The sequence below is a fragment of the Musca autumnalis genome, unplaced genomic scaffold (genome assembly GCF_047663935.1).
Source record: "Musca autumnalis isolate F117 unplaced genomic scaffold, ASM4766393v1 scaffold_2, whole genome shotgun sequence".
Taxonomy (NCBI): Eukaryota; Metazoa; Arthropoda; class Insecta; order Diptera; family Muscidae; genus Musca; species Musca autumnalis.
This window is the reverse complement of record NW_027411755.1, coordinates 120,034,960-120,056,809: the sequence shown is the minus strand read 5'-3', so window position 1 is coordinate 120,056,809 and position 21,850 is coordinate 120,034,960. Positions and strand designations below refer to the sequence as shown.

At 36.2% G+C, this 21,850-nt stretch overlaps 1 protein-coding gene across 13 annotated transcripts in view; it reads left to right on the top strand.

The window, feature by feature from the left end:
* The window catches only part of Wdr62 (WD repeat domain 62), a 480,266-nt gene that overhangs the window by 233,012 nt on the left and 225,404 nt on the right, over positions 1–21,850 (top strand). The gene's annotated exons all lie outside the window — the stretch shown is intronic.

Sequence of the window (21,850 nt, the reverse complement as noted above, 5' to 3'; positions counted from 1 at the left end):
CCTAAAGAGCTCGCAGCAGGCATTCGGGGATATATTACCGCTCCCAAATATACGAAAGCAAACACAGAATTGTTCAAGTGACGGCCCATGGTCGAAAATTCCTCCTAGTCAATCCCGTCATAGAACCGGCCGTTTTTGAATGTTTTTTATTCATTTGTAGTCGATCATTTAGACGAATAGAAATTATGTCTATACACTCCATTGAACTGAACTATTGCGTTGACATTCGAAAATGAAGGATAAACTGGTATGCAACAAAAAATCCTTAGTTGAATCACTCCAGTTATAAGAAATTTCGCTGATATCTCCATATTCGATTAGCGTTTCACATATGATCTCCTTCACAAAATAAGTAAAACAAATACCAAAAAAAATTTTACATAAATGTTCCCATAATTCATAGATTACAGCTATCGATAACTTTTTAGTTTTCCTTTCAACAGAAATCCATTCTTAAAATCCACATGGACAAAAAAAAAACAAAAACAAACATTGGAGATTTTACCTAAGATTTCCATTCCATTCGTCCGTTCTTATTGTTTTTGTTGACTAATGTTTGCAACAAAGTGGGTCACATTGGATGTCGTGCCCACCACCACAACATCTCCGGCTAAGATATGCAACACTGAGACGACAGAGAGAGATCAATCGACATAACCACTTTTCTGTGTTTTGGGGGGTTTTGCAACGAAACTCTATGCCATGCGCCGCTGCGATGCAAAATGATATGATTGAGTTATAGGCCAGACAAATATACAACTCGACGACAACATTAATAGGAAATGTGTGGTCGGTCGGTTGGTTGGTTGGTCGTATTGTGAGAGGTGGTAAGAGGCAAATTATGTGTCTTGTTGGCTTAGACTTTTCAGCAAAGCCTTAGGAAGCCTTGGTCAAAAGAGAAGGCACAAAGAGAGATTGACAATAACATAACGGCGGCCATTAAGACAAACATTTTGTCAAAACAGTTAAAGCCAGTCAAGTCAGTCAAATGCCAGGCTAGTGAAATCCAGCTATGAAAGAAATCTAGGGAGCAACCACAATAACCACCATAATATTGTGGTCGTCGTCATCGTTGTTGTTGTCGTCATTCAAGAACATTAGAAGAGATGTCATTCATTCATTACCACCAGAGAAACACTAGAAAATGCCAGTCAATTTTCTTCACTCAAATAGACAGCATGGACAGATGGATGGAAAGAAAGCAGGGAATGCATGGAACGGAAGACAATGGGTATAGTAGTTGCACATCTTGCACAGATGAAAAGAAAAAGCGGAGAACACCATGATGTGATGATGTTTGATGACGACTAATGATGGGTAATATGCTTTCATCTTTGTGTCTTCTTTTCGTTGTGACAATGCCAATTCATGCAATGATGCTAATATTTACGCATTGCAAATTAAATGCATTAACTAACACTTGGACGGACAGATGTATGAGACACAATGTGGTGACTTGTAAAGTCTCTGTGGATGAATGTCATTGAGCACCTCTTTCTGGCTTAGAGGTCACATTTGTCGCCGTCAATCGTCAAAGTCATATCAATTACTGGCAAACCGTTGCAAAAATTTTATTGTTTCTTCTTCATCTTCTTCCAATATCCTCTTATTCCTCTTGATATCATTTAACCACTGATGATGCCAATTGTTGTTTTTTCGCAGACTTTCTAAATGTCTGGCTAACAATATCCTCCAAATGTTTTCTAATGGTGATGAATGATTGGCTGACTGACTTCACTGCAAATCGTTGATTTTCATGGGGGAATTAAAATCAAATTAGTTCTCCGTTGCAAATATGGAAGTATCTCTTCACAGAATAACTGTTAGCTAAAACCAAACAACAACATTATCATTACTGTCATTTCGCTGGTGGCAGCAGCAGCTTGTTGTCCCAATCCGTCATTATTTACCACTTTTCACCACTCATCCATCCACTCACTCAGTCAGTCATTCGAATTGTGTCAAAGAAAAATGTCAATTTTAATTTGTAAAATACACAGCACAAAAGTTCATAATGCAACTAAAGAGGATGAAGATGATGCACAGTGAAATGAAAATATCAAAGGCCATGCAACGCCCACACCAACTGCCACAAGTTTCGAAGTGGTGTTCTTCACGCGAAGTTTCTATTGAAATTTTTATACCCTCGCCTATAGGCTTACCCGACTTCATAAACTCTGACCGCCGTACCTTTCTGAACTATGGAAAAGTTGATACGCAAGGGTTCAGAAAATTTACCAAACACCGCTTTAGAGTGCTACTCATTCCCTCAGATAGTCGGATAGCTGAGAGAATTTTCAGGGATATCATCACAGCTGCAGCCGCTACCTGCTGATCGAATACCCGAAATCAAGTTAGATTTCCCAGCAGGAGCGACGGGACCAACTTACTCCTGAAATCAACAGGCTTCTTGGCGAACATAAGCGGAAAATGTGGTTAGACCACCTGTAGCAAATGCAGCATTGGTAACGGTTTAGGTAAATTATGGGCAATGATTAAATCTTTCTCGAATCAGTGACAGATCCGAAGGGGTGCGCGTGTGATTTTGACAGGCAGTTTATAGAACACGTCGAGAGTGATAGGGCGAAGAGAAGTGTGCTATGCCATATAGGAGGCCTTCCAGCCCAGTGATGAGTGATGTTGGTGCTGTCGTCCGAAATATGAAATTATTCAAATCGTCGTGGCCACGCGGAATCTCAATGGTAACGCTTAGGCAACTGGATGAAACCGGAGTTGAGTATTTAACAAGTGCCACCTATATTGTACAAGAGGTTAGTAGAGTGAAGCAGGGTGTTCCCCAAAGCAGGGTAATATATCCAGAACTGTTTAACCTCTATTTTCTGATAGATCACTACATAGCTGACTTAGTGCATTTCTTCAGTCTGAGGACCATGAAAATATCCGCCGCTAAATCCAATGTCACATTGTTCACCACCTAGATGGCTGAAATGAGGCTCCTCTTGCACATATTGATCGATGGTGTCCTGATTCTGACCTCTAAATACCCCAACATATTTGGTATAACGTTCGTCAGCTTGTGTAAATCGTCCGCACAAGCCACAGCTAGTTGCAACAAGATCAGAAGTAGGATCAATGTTCTCAGGTTGCTGGCCGGCAGCATTGCGGTGTTTACAAAGAAACCTTGTTGCCCTCTTTTATGCTGCCAGTGTGGTATGCTAACATATGCAGTGGAAGAATATTCCAACATACCAGAATGTCGCACAGAGTACTGCAACAGGTTGCCTTCCCATGACACCAGTGGACCTTATTCATGAAGAGGCAAAGATTTTACCCGTACATCATCACAATAAAATGTTGTCGATGCAGGAACTGTTATCGCCGTAAGTATTTCTGACCCAATTTAGCGGAAGGCCCCCACCCAGGCGCGTAAGTAGTAATGTTGATAGTCATCTCCCCAAGCGAGTACCTCTAAATCAACGAGCCTATCAGGCAGGGTTGAATATCATTGGCAGTGATGCAGTTGCGCAGACAGTTCAATGTACAATGTTCGATTTAGCTCAGTTAAGATCGCTCAGTTGGTTTTAGCTTAGTTAAGATCCGGTTAAGATGGGGACCAAATTAGTGGCACGATTCCCAACACATGCCCTGCATGTGAATTGGGACCGCACGACACGCTGCATTTGTTTAGCTGCTCTGCTAACCCCACTCACCTGTATCCTGATTCTGTATGGATGCAGCGACCCCATGTTGCAGAATTTTTGAATCCGGACACAGAGGAGAACCAGGTAAGGGAATAAAATATTTGAACGAACATATTTACGTTGCTACAAAAACAACTGGTGAGTGCTATACTTACGGATTGAGTATCGCAAGACTTCTTGGAAGCGGACACCAAGTTCCAAGATGTAAAGAAAAAAAGTTCGTGACCTCCCTCAAGTTTAACATTTTCGTTTAAGTACAATTAAAGGTTTGTTCGAAGATTGTTTTGGATTTTTTCCGATGTTATTTCTTGGCTGGATAGCACGATATCTATCAAAATTAATGGCTGCCAAACTCCTCCGAATAATTAAACAATTTTTCGCTTCAATCCAATGGGTCGTGTTGAAATTTTAAGGGCGCATAGACTGATACCCCCTGAAATATGGGCCCGAAGTGTCCCAATATAGTTCCTCGATAATCGCACAAACGCCTACAAATGTACACTAGAAACTTCCACAACTTGGCTGGCTTCCGTATCTTCCGTTGCTTGGCAAATGACTGCAAATATGCGATGTATTATGTTTCTTAACGCCGCAGCAATTAACAACTGCGAAGCTACGTAAAAAATACGCATTTTTAACGCAGGTAAAGAGCAAACATGTATCATTTTTATTTCTCATACATTTAGTTGCATTTTCGAGGAACAATGCATGAGTGTGCAACTGAAATATTTTGACGAAGTTTAAACAACACAAAGCAACTGACGATACGGAAGTCAGACCTACTTTTGTCACCTACGAAAGTCTTATTTATTGTTAACGGAAGGCATCTGTTCCAACCCTGTTTTATGACTGATCCTTTTTTACTTGTTTTTATCATTAATTTCTATTGGAAAATCTTAAATACTCACTGGTCCTTTGTAGCCACCCACCCACTGTGCGACATAATTCAAATAATAATTTAACAAGTTTTACTTCAACACTTAACTAAGTTCAACTGCTATGAGAGAGGAGTGTACATACATCTAGAAGTACTAAGGCACTCGACATTCGACACTCGTGTCGAATGCCCCTTGTGCGCAACATGCTACATCCACTCCTTTAGAAGAAGCTAAGCTTTAGTTAGATGGAGGCAACCTCTTGCCATTAAAGTCAAATAAGAAAAGGAAAGCATAAACATCATTATCATCGTTTCTATTTCATTATCCTCTCTACGCCGTCGTCATCATAGCTCTTGTCGACATTATCATTTCTGCCAAATCTCCCAGGGCATAATTTAACCCACAAAAAAAAGAACTGCTCAAACAAAATACTCCACATAAAACAAATGACTTGATTGTCTTCAACACGAACCATAATGATGAAAGGACAGACAATCGGACCATCGCTGGCTGGTGGGATATGGTATGAATGGTATGGATGTTAGTGGAATTTCTTTTCTTTGTTATTGCAATTTTATCTGAAAGCAATTTTCATTTTCATTCCAAACATTTGTTTTGCCATCTTCAGCTACCAATTGCAAGCCTTTTAGAGCAAAGTCAACAATAACGGCATCAGAAGTGGCCGCCGCCGCCATCTGACTGCTGCTCCTCCTACATACTCGTATCTACAACAATAACAAATAAGTGTCCAGGCTTAAACACTTTTACTTTCTACTACATACATATGTAGCGTATATGGTAACAATTGTCCATGTGTCCTTGCCTTAGTGGGGGCAGAGAAATGCCCTGGCAAATAATAAAACAAGTTCACCAACAACTCTCTGACCACCGACGAACAACAGACAACTCATGTAGGATGCATAAAATATTTATCAATATTTTAATTGGAGAATGTATGTATGTACATACGTACGGTGGTATGTGGAGAATGTAAGCTGTTCATGTCATTTAGCCAGTCAATGTGATAGGCAGGCAACCAACATCTCCAATGCGCTGGCTGACCATCATGATAAACTTTGAAAAAAATAATCTACAATGATTTATTGACCAACATACATACATATGTACGTATGTGCATATACTGTGCGGTAGGTCAATTTATTTTTGAATGAATTTTTTTTCCACCGAATTCTTCAAGGAAATGTGGATAACAAAGAAATGCTATTACTCTGGAAACTTTTTTATTGTTTCCATGTAACGAATGACCCCCCAATTTTATGGAAGGTTGTCCACTACAGCGTGTTGAGTATCTGGCTACAGCAATGCCATGAACTTTATTAATGAGAAAGATAATTAAATTGCGATAACCATTAAAAACGAAACATTACAAATAAACTTCATTCATTCTTCCGAACATAAGATATTCATACTTTCATACATTACTTATTAATGATGCTTAATTTGAATTTTAACAACAACAGCAATTTATTTGTTTGAAGAGGACTTTCTATGTAAATAGCAATGAAATAAGGCAACGACGTAAATGAGAACATGTTTTACAATCACAGATAACTTTATTTTATGAAATTTAGTTACAATCGGTACTGTGGGATTAGATTCCAGTCAGTAGGAGTAGCTGTGGACTTCCTTGTTATATCAATATCAGTTTTCTTCAGATTCATATATTCGTCTGCGACTTCACGAAGTTGTTATCCAGGTCCATCTGTCCATATATTCATACACATACAGTGCTGCTCAAAACATTTGCAACTCAGATGCAGCCTACATCACATTCAATCTATGTTTAGGGACATTTTGAGTTTTGAAATATATTTGTCTGTTATTTGAGTGTTTATTGACCCTATTTTCAAGATTTAAAAATGATTATTCAGTTATGAACACTTCTGTTACAAAAATATGTGAAATATCGGAGGAACACATGTTTTAGCCTGCTCAAAACATTTGCAACTCCGTGGTACGAATATATATTGGTTCATTTTTGACGAGTTTTTGTATTGATTGGCAGCAGATTGTTTTTAATCAGAATAAGGTGGCAAAAAGCTTCCATGAGGAGTACATATACGAATTATTAAACAGATCCCTCAGAGGTCATCAACAGATGTTAAAATAAGACTTGACACCGATAAATCTATACAAACCTCTCCGATACTTACCAAATATATTTGGGAGAACAGTAATTTCCAGGAAAAATGGAAATTTTCAAAGAAATTTTGCAAAAAAATGTGTGGCATTGTTTTTGGAGTCGTGAAACCGAGTACTTCTCGTCGATTTAAATCAATACTTTAGTTATATGACCTGAAAAAATGTAGTTGGTCACCAGGTCGAAAGATAATAGAATTTGTCCCCTTATACAAAAAAGTTGACCCAAAATGTAGAAGGAGTTTTATTTTGCCCTGGAGGTATTTTTATGGACAGAAATGGTACTGAATGCATAAGGTCGAGGTATTTATCAGATCCAAGAACTAACCGGATAGATACCATGTCAACATAGCACCATGTACACACCAGAGGTGTCGTATAACAGTGTGCTTTGGCATAATACCCCCTATAAACTCATATACATATAACCACGTAAAACTAGTAATTTTTTGCAAATATGTCTATGTTCTTATCGGACACGATCAGTTTAGTAATCTAAATTCATATAGGAGGTTCCGGGACTCTAACCTGGACTCTAGACTATTACATATGGCATAAAATCTTGGTATTTAAAAAATTATCCTTAGAGCACAGGATTACAGATTTTTAAATCTTTAAAAGGGACCCAATAAACAATCAATCTACAATCTACACAAACTACCTCAGAATTATATAAAATATGAACTAGTCATTCCAGTTGCAAATGTTTTGAGCAGCACTGTATTACTTTTGAACTTTCCAGAAGGAGGAAAGGAGGACTCTTTTCTCACATATCAATGTGTGCACCTGGATTCATATTAGCTGAATGATATGTGACCTCCTTTTCGTAGGAGGTTCACGTGGCCGAAAGACTCAGGAAATGAAACGAACATTACGCTGAGGGTATTTATTGCGCAAAATCAGTCGTCATCTGTGGGAAATTGGGATCTAATATGTACAATTTCGGTTCATGTTTTGGTGTATCCCATAACGGTAACATCTGACTTGATTTGTTCTTAGGGTCTTGGCTACACTGTTTACCCGAATTGGTTGTAATCCTGTAGTTCGACTCCTCAGGAAGTAAAGCAAATTCCAAAGAAAAACAAAACAGACTTCAATAAAAGAAAAAAAAAAGAATGAAATAACTTATAAAAAGTCGCACTTTTAAATAGAAAAAATTATATAGAAACATCGTTGAACGCTTCTCCTTAGTTGTGAAATAAAACACATTTTCTTCAAAGTTGAAATCATCGGCGGGAAATCGGCATCTGGAATCAAATGATTACACTGTGAAACATTTTTAAGTTGATCTTGTGCAAACAATTCGAACTGAGGATTTTTTGAAAGTACAGACCCAAACGACAAGAATCCCTAGTTGGGCTTTGTTGTGTCAGATCAAAATATATGCAAAAATTCCACAATTTTTATACATTTCGCACCGTACCTCCAAAACCGTTATTTTTTCTGAATATTTACTTTTGGAAAAATATTCCCTGGAATGTAATACACAACTCTTCAGAACATGTCACTGTTGTAAAATGCCTCTTTGCCGTTGTTTTCAGTACATTTTTCAACGATAATAAAAATGTCAATAATGCACGATGGGGCCAATGGCAGTTTTTTGAGGCAAAAAGTCATTTTTTCAAGTCAGCGATTGAAATCAAATAATAACGGAATTATATTCTTAACACTTTCAAACCTCCAAAACCAAAAAATTAAAATCTGGCAACGACCCACGGCGACATGTCAAGCTGTCAAAGATGTCATAATTATGATTCCGTTTATTTCTGACATTCAGTCGTAATTAAACAATTTATGTATTTTGGCGACAAAACCTGATCTGTTGATATTATCTATTTTTTAAAAATGGAAAATACGGGTAATGGCATGTAAATTAAGATTATTATTAAAAGTGTAAATGTAATATTAGATGTGGTCAATAATTTGTTGTGTCAGTAAGTGATGGTTTTTGATGTAGTCTGTGGTATAGTCCATGTGTTCTTTGGAGTAGAACTTTCGGCTTCAGGGTGCATTCTCGTAAAAATATGTATTTGGTGAAAGTTGACAATGTCGGCTAACAGATTTTGAAAAGAATTTTTGCGTATACGTGCGAATACAAAAATTATCAACTTCCAGATTTAGAAAAACTTAAAAATTTGGATATTTTTTAATTTTTGGTTGGAAAATCAGCGAAAACCTAAACACCTTATAGAATGGATTTCTGCAAAATTTAATCGAGGTGTCAAAGACTACTTCATTACGGAAGTTAAAAAGCAAATTTATAATATTTGTGCACGCCTTAACCAAAAATGGATAAAAAATTGGAGGTCAAAAAGTCGTTCATTCAAATTGTAATGAAAGCTTATGGTTAGCTAGCGACACAGTATTTACGCTAGAACAAGGTAATGATAAAAAGAAGAGAGGGCGCCCTAATGTGGATTATAGTGAAGGAAGAAAACTTGCTTCGGAAGTCTGCTATGAGCACGGCAACAATACCAAACCCTTGATTCATGCCGCCTCTGTTTCGGCCAATTTGTCAAAAGAAAAATATTTAACTCTTAAGGAAGTTCGGTATCAACCAACTAAATTGAGAAAACAATTAACTTCGACAGAGAAAATTTATGGACGATATATCCAAATCTGAACCGATTTTAATATGATGTCTCAATAATGTTTTCTAGACCAAATTCCGTCACACACTTTAAATTTCATCACAATTGGACATATATAGCTTGATTGCTGCACGAAACATCTAAAATCGGGTGATAATATATATGGGAGCTATATCCAAATCTGAACCGATTTCGATATAATTTGGCATACTTTTTTTTCTAGACGTAATTTCGTCACACATTTTTATTCATTTCATTTATTTCAAATTATATTTCAAATTTTTGGATACAATTCATAAGGATTTAGAGTTCAAGAATACATCTTTTTCTTCTATGATATTAATAAAAAAATTAAATATATGTATACGTATTTAAGCATGACTTTTTGGATGGAAAAAATTGGAAAAACCTATTTGAAGACTATTCACACATTTTAAATTTCATCGAAATTGGACAGAAATTGCGTGTTTGTTGCACGAAATACCTCAAATTGGGCGAAAATATATAAAGGAGCTATATCCAAATCTGAACCGATTTCAAAATAACTTGGCAAACTTATTTCCAGTCCGAATTCCGCCACATATTCCAAATATCATCATAATTGGACAGAATTTTCGTGTTTGGTCCATCAATTACTCGAAATCGGGCGAACATATATATGAGAGCTATATCTATATATGAACCGATATCAACCAAATTTGGCAGATTAGCTTCTAGGCCGATTATAAACATCTGCACGAAATTTTGAAGGCCTAGCTTGCCCCTGTGATTTTTTGCCTCAAAAACATATCATCGGCCCCATCGTGCAATGATTTGGCATGTAATTTTCACCAACCCTTTGGCATGGAAAATGGAAAATTCTGTATTGAAATATGATTTTCATGACAAACCAAACTCTTTATTAATTCAAACTAATTCATGAAATAACTAGAACTAATTTATCAGCATAAAGTTTACACCCAAATTTTCAATTTAATCACCGCCGCTGCACCACAACAGAGTTTACTTCGTCCACTCTCAGCCACTGATTTTGTTTCATCTTACAAAAGCTTTTCTATTGTCTTCTCATCACCAGTTCAGATTTCGACTTGGACTCCAACAGCACTTCTTTAAGAATTTCTAGTTTGTGAACCTACATTTAATTTGTAATTTTGTAATTTTATAACAAAAATTTTGGAAATGTTTTGATGTCGCTACTTGTGGGGATGTACAAATCGACTTGTTTGTTTATAGTGATCTGTACAAATGTTTCATATGCTGATGAAAAGATCGGATCTTTCACGACTTCCTTTGCATGGGTTTTAATGCTAATGAAAATATCGGATCTTTCACGACTTGCTTTGAACCAATACAAAATATGCCATGAAATCACGTCATCGCATAGAACCCCTTCCTTCAAATTTTGCTGGTCTTCCTTCAAATTTTGATACGGCCAAAAATGTGCCTCATCGAAATAACGGTTTTAGACCCCAAGTATGTATGACGAAATTTGTTTCAGACAATTTGGAGTCGATTTAGCCATGTCCGTCCGTCTGTTTGTCTGTCCGTTTGTCTGTCTGGCTGGCTGATGCGCACGATAACTCTCGAACGGATCAACCGATTCGAAGCAAATTTTGGGTATCGTAATATTTTGTCCAAACTTATTTCAAAATTTTTCTGTCAAATGGTGTGAACGATAACTCTCGATGGGAGCAATCGATTTGGTGCAAACTTTGCACATCGTATTATTCCTTCCAGATATAGATCGGGTTCGAATATGGACTATAACGGTCCACTCCTTCGGGTACCTCCCAAACAAAATTCGGATAAACTGAAGTTTAAGAGCTCCTCTCGGATCGTTTTGAATTTTTTTCATTAGGTTGTCCTTGCGGTCTTCAGGGTTCGTACGACGAAGCTGATTTGTTTAGTATTCGACCAGTAGGTATGTAGCGAACGGCTTTGAAGATGTCCCGGAAAATTATCTCAGCTACCCTAGAATCTGAGGGAATGGCCAATTCCCTAAATCGATGATTTGTAAATTCTCTGAATCCTTGCCAAGCAGCTTTTACATAGTTCAGAAAATTACGACAGTCGGAGGTTATGTTAACAGAGACGAATATCGGATCGGACCGGGTGCCATAATGGTTATGTGTGGAGAATTGAGGCAATCTCCTCTTATCCTCGTAGGAGCATCTTCGTTCATCGTGCACCACCCTGGTCCAACCCTAGGACTGAATTCAAACACGTAGTCCCCAAGCACCAGACAGTTATAGCCCTCCAGAGGGTTATGACTTATTACAGCCTCATATCCCTGTATTATAGCTTGATGATTTTATACATAAGATTACATAAAATCGTAATTATAAAGTGATTCGGTGAAAAAACCTCACGCACAAAATGACTTTGAAATTTGAATTTATCAGAATTATGGGCAATTTTTTGAAGTCACAGTAAATAAAAATAGACTTTAGGGCCACACAAGATAACCAAAGTAAAATAACATTTGTTTTTCACATTTTTTTTTTAATTCTGAGAATCATAAAAATGTCGTAAACGGGTTTTTCCAATAAATAATTTTTTAATAAAAAAAAATCAAAATTGTTTTTCAAAGTGGTTTGTGCATGACCTTTTTCAATATTTGAATGAAATAAACGGTATTTTAGTTATTAGTTAGCTTAAGTTTATTCATTCGTCCAAGTGGACATAATTTTTGAGATTTTATACCCTCCACCATAGGATGGGGGTATATTAAGTTTGTCACTACGTTTGTAACTACTCGAAATAATCATTGTAGACCCCACAAAGTATATATATTCTTGATCAGCGTGCAATTCTACATCGATATAGCCATGTCCGTCCGTCTGTCCGTCTGTCCGTCTGTGGAAATCACTCTAGCGTCCGAACGGATTGACGTAGGTTGATGAAATTTTGGGAAAATATGTTATATTTACGTAGGACTTTTGGTATTGAAAGCGGGCTATGTAGGTCCACGCTTTCGTATAGCCCCCATACAAAATGACGCGTGACGCGTCGTCGTTTTAAGGAATTTTTAAGATATTTGGCCCATTTTACCACCAAATTGGTTGTAATTTGGTACTTTGTGTCTCCAGGGGCCACAAAATATTCCTACCAAAGTTGGGTTATATAGGTCCACGTTTTGGTATAGCCCCCATATAAGGCCCCATATAAAGTACGCGTCATTTTAATATATTTTGAATGTATTAGACCCATTTGACCACAGAATCGGTTGTAACTTTGTATTTTGTGTCTCCAGAGGCCACAAAATATTCCTACCAAAGTTGGGTTATATAGGTCCACGTTTTGGTATAGCCCCCATATAAGGCCCCATATAAAGTACGCGTCATTTTAATATATTTTGAATGTATTAGACCCATTTGACCAAAGAATCGGTTGTAACTTTGTATTTTGTGTTTCCAGAGGCTAAGAAACATTTCTACCATAAAATGTTTATATAGGTCCACGTGTTGATATAGCCCCCATAATACAATATATCCCGATTTTCGACATTTTGAACGTTTTAGCCTCATTATCACACCGATATGGCTGAAATTTGGTATTTAGTCTTCTTTAGGCGTATAAAACTTTCCCCCAGAAATTTGTAGGTATAGGTCCACGCCATCATATAGCCCCCATGGAACGGTACCTTCCGAATTTCGGTATTTTAAAGGTTGTGGCCACATTAATACACCAAAACGGCTGAAATTTGTGGTGGAGGGTATAAAAAGTTCGGCCCGACCGAACTTAACGCTTTTCTTACTTGTTTTTTTTCATTTCATAAGTTATTTTCAAATCGATTTGTGCGTGAAATTTTTTTATATTTCAATGGAATAAACGTTTTAGTGATTAATAGGCAAAAGTTCATTCATCCGTGAGAAAAAAATTTCGAAAGGTCATTACCCTAATGTACTCATTAACCAAATGTACCTCAGTAATCCCACACTTTACCCCTATATATTCCATGTTGGGCTTTAAAGCCAAGCTCAAAGGATATTTGTCTGTACTGGACAGACTGGTGTATAAGGAAGGCAAGTCCTCCATCGCAACGTTGCAAGCTACCGGTGATGACGAGATTGGTTTCCTGGACGACCAGCCGTTTTTATGACGATAATGCATAAAAACAATTCCTCTTCCTTTCTAATAAAGTACCATTAATTATACCTTAAAATTGTACTGAATTTTGTCAACACTGGTACGATTTTAACTCTCTTAATGCTTAAAAATTTTTTATTTTATTCGCTCTAACGATGGTGATCTAATAATGCTCTCTCTTGAAATTTTGTTTTTTATTTTCTTTTGCTTTTGTTTTCATTTGTTTATTTAGCACAACTTGTTAATAATTTTCATGTCTTTATTCGCACAATTTTTATTTTTTATTGCTGCACATGAAATGAAGAAAACATCAACTATTAAAAATACCAACCACAAAGCAAACAGACGAACGTACGTACATTGAACTTGAATTTAATTTTTCCACTTAATTTTTTATTGAGGTTTCCTTTGTTTTTTTTTTTTACTACTACGTAGATCCCCCTCAGCTGTGTGGTTTAATGCTAAAGATTTTTAGTGTTCACTGTTAGTTAATTTACATCAATGAATGTCAAACTGTTTAATGAGACTTTGGCAGATTAGGGATTGTATACTGCATTTTATTCTGGATTTAAAACGATTCTGTCTATGTTCCCCCACTACATCACTGGAGTTTCCAAATATGTACTTCTCGACGGAACTTTTGAATTGCATTCAACTTCCGAATATTGCATCAAAATATTCATAATAAAACATTAATTACTCTCATTGATGCTTGTCAACTTGTTCGATCGACGCAAATCAATATTGGCGGTCTATTTATTAATAATATAAATTATATCCAATAAAAATATTTGAGTTTAAATAAATATTGAAATTATTTATCCTATTCTTTCTAAATTGTCTTTGTCTGTTAATTAGCATGGTAGAGTGACCTCTTGTTGGTGTGTACGCTTTGTAAACAGATTTCTGTTGAAGCAGTTACATTTTGTTGAATCAAGTGAATATGTAACCGGTCATGACAACATATTATGAGTAAGACCCAAGAATCCATTATATGGTGCTAATTGACACCAGTCCCTTGTAAGATTTTCTTCAATTGTTTTGAAGAAAGAAACTTGTTTTTTCATTATGAAACACCTTTCTTTCCTCAGTGCATAATTTTTATGGGAAAATTGGGCCTGTTTGTGACTACTAAAAATTAATGTAAGTGGCAATGACTGATTTATTGTTTCAAAGGAAATTTAAGTAGTAAAAATGGTTTCGTAGCCGAGTAAAAAATACAAATAAAAATGGGCTGATGTCTGTGGACACATTGCGCGATAAGTTTGAAATAATTCTGCTAATGAAAATTTTCTCTGTGCACCACATAAGCGCTGCAGATAATAGGGAACACAATCACAGTAATAATTTCGTGTAAGTTATTTTAGGCTATTCCTCAGACGACACTTTACATTGAAGTTTGAGCAAAAAATCAGTATGTTGTGGAAACCGATCATCTGCCAAAATAAAAAAATCAATAGAAAATAGAAATATAATTTCAATGGTCAAAATTTGATCTTGTGCAAGTAAAATATAATGTCCAAAATGACATGGCTACGTCGGTGCTTTGTAGTAAGTTTATCGGCTCCCAATTTTTCAATGAGCCGAGAAATTTGACATATTTTTAGTAAAAATTGTCATTGTAGCAACATCGACGTCACACATTTCAATTAGTTCCATTAGAAATCTTCTTAAGATCCTCAGCTCAGTATGCATTTTTGCATTAGTTCTATCTTGTTTCGACGCATTCGTATGGTCGTCAAATTTAGGGGTATACCAATGTTCATTCAGTAAGGTTACCCAGAAAGCTAATTCAGTCTTTATTCTTTCCTTGATGTCAAAAGTTTTTGTAGCGAAGAATGTACAAAAAAGAACAAACGAAATATTAATCGAGCAATTCAAATAAAGAAATTGTAGAAGTATAACTTTGGTTGAACTGAAATATTGTTTGATATTTATACCCTACACCAACTTGTAAGGGGTATTATGTCTTTGTGCATTAGTTTGTAACATGAAAAAGGAAACAAGATAGACCCATAGTTCATTTTTGGGATATACATAGAATCACTTTCTGAGTCGATTTACGCATGTCCGTCTGTCCATGTATTTTTGTAAACAAAGTACAGGTCGCATTTATTGTCCGATTCGCATGAAAACTGGGGAAGATAGTTTTTGTGGCCAAAGGACGAACGCTATTTATTTTGGTAAAAATCGGTTCAGATTTGGATATAGCCCCCATATATATCTTCGCCCGATTTAAGGCATTTGGTGCACGAAACACGCTATATATGTCCGATTTCAATGAAAATTGGAATGTGTGATGGAATTAAGCCTAGAAATAAGTGTGCCAAATTATGTAGAAATCGGTTCAGATTTGGATATAGCTCTCATATATATTCTCGGCCGATTTTAGGTATTTGATGCACGAAACGCGTTATAAATGTGCGATTTCAATAAAATTTGGAATGTGTGTCGGGATTCGGTCTAGAAATAAATGTGCCAAATTATATAGAAATCGGTTCAGATTTGGATATAGCCCCCATATATATTTTCGCCCGATTTAAGGCATTTGGCGCACGAATCACGCTATATATGTCCGATTACAATAAAATTTGGAATGTGCGACGGTATTTAGTCTAGAAATAAGTGTACCATATAATATAGAAATCGGTTCAAATTTGGATATAGCTCCTATATATATTCTCGTCCGATTTTAGGCATTTGATGCACGAAATACGCTATATATGTATGTCCAATTTTGATGAAATTTGGACTATGCGACGGAATTTGGTCTACAAACAAATGTAAAAAACTATATCGAAATCTGTTCTAACTCTCGAACGGAAGAACCGATTTGGTCCAAAATTTGGCTTTCGTAATATTTTGTCCAAACTTAGTTTTAGTTCGAAGATGGGTTATATCGGTCCACTCCTTCCGGTACCTCCCCCACAAAAGTTCGAAAATGTTCGGAAAATTTGTGCGCACGATAACTCTTGAAGGGAGTAACCGATTTGATCCATACATTGCACATCGTGAAATTTCTACCAATCTTAGATGAGGTTCCAATATGGACCCAACCGGACCACACATTCGGGTACCTCCCACACAAAATTTCCGAAAAGTTCAGTTTAACAACTTGTTTTGTTTTAACAACTTGTATACACTGCCCCCCATAAGACGGTACAACTTTTATACTTCCTGAGAAAATAGCCTAAAAGGTGCAAATACCTCTATGACACCGTGTGTAGTGGTTGGAGCGCAAGATAACTCTCGAACGGATTAACCGATTTGGTCCAAAATTTGGCCTTCGTAATATTTTGTCCAAACATAGTTTAATTTCGAAGATAAACCATATCGGCCAACTCCTTCAGGTACCTCCCACACAAAAGTTCAAAAATGTTCGGAAAAATTGGTCGCACGATAACTCTTGAAGGGAGTGACCGATTTGATCCACATCTTAATATATCTACCAGATATAGATCAGGTTCGAATATGAACTATATTTGTCCACTCCTTCGGGTACCTATCACACAAAATGTCGGATAAGTTCACTTTAAGACCTACTATCGAATCATTTTGGTTTTTTTTTTTTGAAGCAGTTACGGAGGCGGAAATTTTTTCAGGGGCAAGTCCATACTTCTTGAGAAAACAGCCCGAAATTTGTAAAAAAAAACCCTATAGCATCATCTGTAGTGGCTAAAGACCACAATAACTCTCGAACTGATCAACCGATTTGTTCCAAAATTTGGCCTTCGTCATATTTTGTCATAGTTTCAGTTCCAAGATAGACAATACCGGTCCACAACTTCCGGTACTTCCTTTAACTTAAATAGTATGCACAATATCTCTTGAACAAATTTGGTCCAAACTATGGACCCTAATAGTTTGTCCAAATTTAGCTTAACTTCTAAAATGGAGGTACCTTAGGGTAGGGTGTCTAAGTGCAGTTTAAGGCCTAATCGAAGATCCTTTGGAAATTGTTAGTTGTGGTCCGGTTTACAGCGATATGATGCTTTCCATTGACAAGTCCATTCTTCCTGGCATACTGGTCCAAAAGTTATACGATGACCCACTGAAATGACTAGTGAGCGCAATACCTATCGAAAAGATATGACTCCAAAATAAGATCCACTTCCATAATGGACTATGTAGTTCCATTCCTCCTCTGCAACACTTTTCAACACTTTCGTCGACAAGTTCAAATATCCAAAAAAGGCCACAGAGACTGAAAAGACCCTAAATACATTCGATCTGACCGTAGATGAACGTTCCAGTTCACACTGACTGATACTTTCTTACTTGTTAATTTTCTTGTTGTTCTTATAGTGCAGCTGATGATCGGACTTTTTGCATTCAGATGTATTTTTTATACATATATGCTCACTCTTTAAAACCCTATAATGTTAGGGAATTTCTTTTAATGCTATCTGTAAGTTTTTGTGCCTGGTTGCCTGAAGTTGATAAATTTCAGTTTTCAGTGTTTGACTTGAGGCTTTGTTTAATTATTTTGTTTACCAATATAATTAACATTTTGCAAATTGTTTTTTTTTCTGTTGTTGCTCTTTTTGTATAATTGTTTTATTACCTCATTTCACCGCGCAAATACAGAGTGATAGAGAGAAATGTTTGCATAAAAACAAAACAAAAAATAAATAAAACAAATACAGTAGACAAACCGGCATTAGCCGGCAGACCGAGCTCCGTTTAACATTTACTTTCGAACTTCTCTATAAAGAGCACATCTATAATGAACAATAATATAAATTACCACACAAATTTTTCTCTTTATAATGAATGTTCTGTACAACCTAAAAATTCATAGTCCCCTGTAGCTACGTTATATAGAAGATACATACTTTGGTACGTAATAGTATGTATGTATTATTAGTCCTATCAAGTATCATGGATCCAAATAGCAAAACCAAGTACCACTGGAAAGATTGTCAGAGACTGCAGTCTGAACACTATGGAATTGTTTACTCTAACAACATAATCCTAGAACTTTAGAGCCGGACCGAATATCACCAATCACGATCGAGTCGACTACTACAAACCATGCGCCAATGGACCTGAAACTAAGACTTAAGCACTATCACTAAAACTACTTCAAAACCTAACACCAACAAACTCGTTTCCCCAAAAAAAAAAAATTGTTTTATTTCGGATAGACTGCGAATCTGCGCCAAATATAAAAGGTTATATCAGTTACATAAAAAATTGAAAGACAGACAGCTTTCTGAAAAAATGTTATTTTCTAAATCCTTTCTAATCAGTTTTTCAACCGTTCAGAGTTTATGTTGAGTAGGGTTGTATGTTGACGTAGGCGGTTATGGGAAGATGTTCTGAGATATGAGAAACGACATGCTGCCCAGCTCACATCATTTATTACTTATGCCAATGGCTACCCGAGTATCTGAGAGACTGGACAGCTCTTCAAAGTGGTGATTAGTGAACTCTCTGGACTCTTGCCGATTACTTTCCCATTGTTCAGAAAACTACTCCACTTATTTATATTGTCCGCTTATTGAACATGTGAACTTCTGATTATATCCTCAGCCATAGACTAATTAGGGTATATACTAGGGTTATGACTTTTTGAAATTTTGTCTCAAATTATTAATGTCTACAACAACATGTCTAAAATGACATTCATTCCATTTAATTATAAAAAAGGTTCCGCACAAACCACTTTGTTTTTTTTTCTGAATTGAATTGAATTTCTATTATACAATTCGATTATACAATTAGTGAGAAACAGAAGGTTGTGTAGTGAGCCCCTATACTTTGTTGTCAGCTAAATATCTGCTTACAGTGGATTCAAAGATTGTCAAAAGTTCTGAAAAATAAAAACTTTAAAAGCTTTTTGTGCGGAAGCGACATGTCATTGTTAAAATAATGGGTGTTTGAAGAGTTTACAAATCACCGCTTCGATGAGCTGTCTAGTGTCTTAGACGATATCTCGTAAAGATCTGAGACACTAGACAGCTCATTGAAGCAGTGATTAGTAAACTCTCCGGATTCTAGCCAATTTCTTTCACATTCAGAAAACTAAAATAGGAGGGTCATTAACAAATGGATTTACTCTTCACAGCCTGAACTGCTTACAAGTTAACCTACTAACCCATTATTTTAACAATGACATGTTGCACCAAATAAGTAGTTATTCTATAGCCACTAGAAATCGACAATAAGCTGTGAAAAATACATGTTCTAATTTTAGAATTGTTGTGGTGAATTTATGTTCAATTTCACCACACTCACATATATGTATATATTATCCGCTGATTGAACATGTGAACTTCTGATTTGCTAAACACTGTGCTACGCTCACGAACGTTAGGGGCTGTTTAAAAGCTTACATGATCACCAAAAATTCTTCGTATTTGTGTTAAAAAAAATTGTTTGCCGAATATGTGCCACTGCTACTCATTACTTAGTAATGAGTAAAATATATGGTTTTGCCTTGAATAATTTTAAAGAATAATTCATTATTTTTCAGCCTACTGGTAATATATAAGGTAGCTTGTTTACATTGCATGGGAGCGCCATCATTCACCGAGCAAAATTGTACACACAGAAAAAAGCCTCTCTAAGATATGTCCCAAACATATTTTGCAGCAAACATATTCTTGTTTGCAAGATAACATATGTTTGGGTCCTGCAAACAAATATATGTTTGGGTGCAAACAAATTATATGTTTGGATGCAAACAAATAATATGTTTCGGTGCAAACAAGTTATATGTTTGGGTGCAAACAAAAACAAACCCAAAAGCCACAAAAAAACAAACACCTGCACCAGTGGGCGGTCACTGAGAGCAAGGGAGCGTAAATGTCAATGTAAAGCACATACAATACATGCTCACTTGCTCTCAGTAAGCGCTCTCTGGCTATTTCCATTATATACACACATTAATAAATTTAATAAAGAAGAAACTGAATGAAATAATTTGTTGTCACACTTTTAAAGAGAAAAAAATATATAGAAACATCGTTGAACGCTTCTCCTTAGTTGTGAAATAAAACATTTTTTTTTGTCAATGGTGAAATTATCAGCTGGGAATCGGCATCTGGAATTAAATGATTATGTAATGTAATAAATAAATATGGATGTACATTATTTCAATTATACATATGTATGTAATTGCCAATATTAAATGCGATTTCTTCTTTATCCTATAAAATAATACCATTCACCTTTTCGATTCAATTATAAAATGTATTGGGAATTTAATTTACTAATAAGCACAATTTCTTTAAGAAAACACAAAACACTGATTTATTCACTCACTTTACCGTCTTTACTCTAAGATGGTATTTAAAAAACTGAAGAAAAAGAACAAGATAATTCATACCATTTTTTTCTTTTCCTGTTCGCTTGCTACGTTGGTTAACAACAACAAAACAAGAAACACACGTGTTTGACGCATACACGCCACCAAAGCCCCTTTCTTCGTCTTCTATTATAACATACACACAGCTCTTTATTATAAAACAGCATTCCACAGCCGCGAGAGCACTGTTATTACTCTCGTTGACAAACATCCTCTCTCCAGCTATAAAAAATATGTTCTAACATAAAAAATATGTTGGTAACCAAACAAATAAAATTGAGATATGTTACAAAATGTTGCAAACATATATTTGTTTGGACACAAACAAATTGTGTTTGGATCCAAACATATATTTGTTTGCAACCAGTCCCAAACAAATATTTGTTTGGATCCAAACATATTTCTAACATATATTTTTCTGCGTGTATATATAAATTTACTCGGCCAGCAGCCCTGTATTCATTACCTACCTAATGTAAACATGGTACCTACCTACCCTGACCTACGTAGTACAAAACCTCATGATGAGCAATAAAATGCGCCAATACCAGACGTTTGTTGTCTTCCACAAGAGAAATGAAATGGCGTTAAGAACACTTTAAATACCTCGGTAATTGCACACTCGACTGCAAACAAGCAAACCAAATGCGAGACGTTAAAGATAGGAATTTTTTCCACCGTTGCTGACAGACTTCCGAAATCCGACCGAAATCTGTTCTTTGTTTGAGTGCAAATTTTCAATCTTTGAAGGATTTTTTATTCTCTTGTTCTTTGCATTTAAGGAGAGCTCCTTGAGAATGGGTGTTTTATTCGACCACTGAAACTTTGGGATAGAACACTGACAGTGTTGTTTGCTGGGTTGAGACTAGCTCAAGCTATACAGTAAGTCTATATTTGACAGAGTAGTGTAGTGTACGTAACGTGTATCTTCCTGAATCGTAATGCTGTGAGCTGCAATCATAATGTTCCTCGGACACACAAAATTGAAAATTTGTTAGCGCAGCGGCTGGGGCTTGAAGTGCTAGCTTATACGTTTGTTGTTTTTTGGGGGTCTATGTCCTTCAGTTAATTCTGGCAGCTACTGAATCAGCGTTTATATTTACTAGAGTTGTGCCAAATGAACTATATGGAACTATCTAGTTCACTACGCAGTTCCAA